Below are 3,256 nucleotides of genomic sequence, written 5' to 3' on the forward strand. Positions count from 1 at the left end.
ATCGGCCAACATAAGACATAAAGTCGACTCAAAACCTGAAAGTCATCCCGGATTGATAACTTCAGACACCTTCTGTAACACGACAATGCCTAAATTCACAGCAGGAAAATTCGCCTGTAAAAAAAATCAGGGTAAGTTGCAGGGACAAAAACCTGTTTAGCTGCTTGATTATACCCCATGTCAGATGTGCCACAGTGGAGGTAAGCCTATAAGGTTATTTCAGTCTACATAAATCGAGATTCTGTTAGCAGAAAGCAAAACGGGAGTCAGAGAGTGAGTGAGTGAGTGAGTGAGTGAGTGAGTGAGTGAGTGAGTGAGTGAGTGAGTGAGTGAGTGAGTGAGTGAGTGAGTGAGTGAGTGAGTGAGAGAGAGTAAAATCAACATTGATCACAAAATTAAGGATTCTTTACAAATGACCGACCATATCATGATACTAGCACAGATCGAGATCATATATGATGGCCGAAATGACCTTCTGCTCTGTTGCTAATTCTACATACAAGCACCATCACTCAACTGCATATTTTTCTCGATGTCATGGCATTGGTCACAATAAACAATAAAGTCAATAGGGCATGGCCGTTACAGGTATTACAGGTTATCACCCAAAAGGATGTTGGTTTGATCCGTGGAGTTTATTCCGCTTAAAAAAATCAGGGACCTCCACATGAATTAGCATTTAAGTAGGGTACTTATATACAACACCCATTGTTTCATTGTTGATATGTAATTCGATTAAACCCCGTCATTTACTGTGTGTAATTAATTACGGGTGTTATATCACGTACCAGTATATACGACCAGATAAAAAAAGAAGAGAAGAAGCGACAGGGATGAGACAGAAAGTTGGATAATTTATGTTCCAAATATTGTGAGGTGTCCTGGTCCTTGTCTGCGATCGCGTATCGCCGAGGCGACAGGGATAAGTTCTTTTCATTTCCCAAATGATTTAAACCACCGTTTATGAATCATCGTTAATAAAGGATAAAAACCAGGTTGAAAGAGGAGATAGCGTGAGCGCCGCCATGAAAGTCAGAATGAACGAGGGAAATTCCATATGTTGCGATCGCTCGTATCGACAACGGTGAAATGTATGGTCGGCGGGACGGGGGAAGGACAGCGGCACGCATAAATCCAACATTACTGGTGCATGCACGTTCCAAATCATTTGCATCAAATATGCTTTAAGAGGATTATGCAGAGTCATTAAGTTTAACGAGACCCCATTCTCTGTAAAAACTGATGCAATACACTAAGTGATGGTAACTTTTTTGTCCTATATTTGATACGTTGAAGAGTTAGTCCGACCGTAGCCGTACAAGTAGGCAAGTTGATATTTTACGTGGTGAATTTGAAGTGTCTGCATATCTACATAATTGAGCCTTCGGTGATTCCATGCGTAGTGAGGATTCTGTTGGCATATTTGCATTTGACACAGTTCAAGATGCTTCATAATCCATCAGCTTTAACAATACAAGCTGGTCAACGTTCAATTGTTGTCTTAAGCGGATTTCAATGAACACCATGTTCAGAAGTATGCTATATTGGACGTGTTACGAGAAAACTGAAATACAGTTTCACCCGTCGAGTCAGCTGAACTCCCGTGAGCGCTAGCAGCTGAACGTCAGCTAACATGTTTTCTGTGAGCAGCAGAATTGATGGCAGTCATATATTGTTCATTTAATCGAGGGGATCCGTTGCAAAAGGCGCAGTGAATGCTCCCTTTGTGTCACATATATCTTCCATCTCTTTCCACGGCCCGCGATGGGCATTAAGATAAGCGCCGTTTGGCCGCTCGGTTAACGTCCGTCAGCAGAATCCATCATGGCAGGGGAACAAGTGCGCTGTATCTTCCCGCCGAAGACATCTCGTACGATTGGATCGCGGCCCTCTCGCGCAGGGTATGATTATCGGAAAACGATTAGGACAGACGGATCGGCCCGGCGGTGACAGGAGTCAGGGCATCCATCTGTATTACACGTCCGTTTGGATGTTGTGCGGAGGAAGAGCCCGTTTGTCACGCCAGCCGGTTATTGATGTAGAGGAGGGACGGGGGGCCCCGGCGGGGCGCTTGTCACGGCCCTCCCCAGGTCGTGGTCGGGGTCACGGCGGCGCCCCGACCTGCCGTATCGCCGGAAAATTGAGACGATAACGGCGGGAGCTACCCAGAGGAGTCGTAAAGACAGGAAATGTAGTACTGTGATGACACTACCTGGGCAGCTCGGTCTGATCTGCTTTCTATGTCACACAGCAACCTGGATCATATAGCTAATATTGTAATGTCTGTTTGTCGTCATTGTTATGGTTCTACTAGCTTTTTCGCCGGTAAGGAACAAAACCTTACAAAACCTTACAAATAGTAAAAAGCACAGCAGGTTTAAATGTAAATGCTAAGATTTAAATGTTAAAATGTAAATACGCTTTTTGCATCGTCCCAGGGCAACTGTGCATCCACCCGCAGGTAAACCAACTGATTAGTGGAGATATAAGCTAATACATCCAGATAGTTGACATAAAAACTATAGCTGTTGAACTGGTCGTGATTTAGATCTAACGACGTAGTGTAAGTGTGGCCGAATTTTTTATACTTAGCAATCTTACAAGTACCTATAACCCCACCTAAGGCATTTTAGGGAGTCTTGTTTTGAAATAAATATCATGGGTCAAGACAGAGGACAGGCTACCGCTGTACTAATGAAATGTACATTCAACATGAAATACTGCTCTGTATATATGCATGTTTTGTATCCTACAGCACAACAAAAAGACGATGCTGCTATATGAAGTAGACCTATTCGTCATAAAGGGCAGAAGTATGACATTTTGGCCAACCTGAAAATTGTCTTTTAAGAAAAGAAAGGAGTAATATTGTGAAAGCATTCAGTTGTATTTGAATCAGATAGATGAACATGTAGAACACATAATTTTAATGTTGAACCGAGGAACTGCGCTGTTTTGATGCATTACAATCTGCACGGCTGTCCACATCCACAAACGCAAGGCGAACAAAACTTAGATTTCCTTCGTTGCATGGCTGGTTCCGTGAGCCATCGGCATTTTCTTCCTATCAGATATTTCACCAATATTAAGCGTAAGAATCATACACTTCTTTTTCTAATGCATACAAATTCGTGAACTGTCATATACATGTATTCCTGTATGCATCTCGTCATTTGATTCTGGTAAATGGTCATATGATTTATTAGCAAGCTATGTCGTGAGGTTAAAGCAAAGGTTCCTGTCTCAAGAACCTGTA

The sequence above is a fragment of the Branchiostoma belcheri genome, unplaced genomic scaffold, assembly GCF_001625305.1.
Source record: "Branchiostoma belcheri isolate BF01 breed outbred unplaced genomic scaffold, Haploidv18h27 scaffold47, whole genome shotgun sequence".
NCBI lineage: Eukaryota > Metazoa > Chordata > Leptocardii > Amphioxiformes > Branchiostomatidae > Branchiostoma > Branchiostoma belcheri.